Raw genomic sequence first — 861 nt, 5'->3', positions numbered from 1 at the left:
CACTTTTAGAGACTGTTATTCTAAGCCTTTCGTAGTATTCCTACGTTATTGTTATACAGCTGAGAAATTTAAATACTATATTCTAAAATTGGTAGATTGTCCTTTCTTTTATACAAACCAACAAATATTGTTATCAATTCTTGGATAGTTCAAGACTCTTGTACACGTATGATAACAGTATATGGAATTATACTTTACTGAAAACAAACACACAAATATATATATATTCACAAAACGAGAGTTCATCCTTATTGTCTTACATTCTTCATTCGATTCTGTAGGGTTTTTCCGAGAATGAGGTGAGTACTAATATTTCAACTACACTATGTCCGACATTTCCATTAATAATTTCCATACTCGTCTTGAAGATAAATGTCAGTCAAACTCCCATGATGAAATTCGGACAAAATTATTTCCCATAATAGCTATTGAATGTTACCAAAAGTTGAAGTGTTAATATAAAGAAAATGCGAAACTTGCTAAATATTATGAAATTATTAAGTAGTCGGGAACATTGTAACTTTGGTAGTTAACTGATATTACCTTTTAAATAAAATCGTACGGAGCTCCCATACAAAGTCAATAGTGTATTGAAGTTGATTACGTAATGACTTGTAGTACATGAATTAAAGTTGGTACATGGCAGCTCTGCCCTTGAAGAGAAGTTTAAGTTAGGTATTTTTTTTCAATTGCATATACACGTAAAATTCCAGTATTTTATAATTAATCGAAATATACACACTTCAGTATCAACAAAAGGAAAGGCCCGGCATGGCCAGGTGGATAAGGCGCTCGACTCACAATCTGAGGGTCGCGGGTTCGAATCCGCATACCACCAAACATGCTCGCCCTTTCAGTCGT

The sequence above is a fragment of the Limulus polyphemus genome, unplaced genomic scaffold, assembly GCF_000517525.1.
Source record: "Limulus polyphemus unplaced genomic scaffold, Limulus_polyphemus-2.1.2 Scaffold3249, whole genome shotgun sequence".
Lineage (NCBI taxonomy): Eukaryota > Metazoa > Arthropoda > Merostomata > Xiphosura > Limulidae > Limulus > Limulus polyphemus.
Note: the sequence above shows the minus strand (reverse complement) of the source record.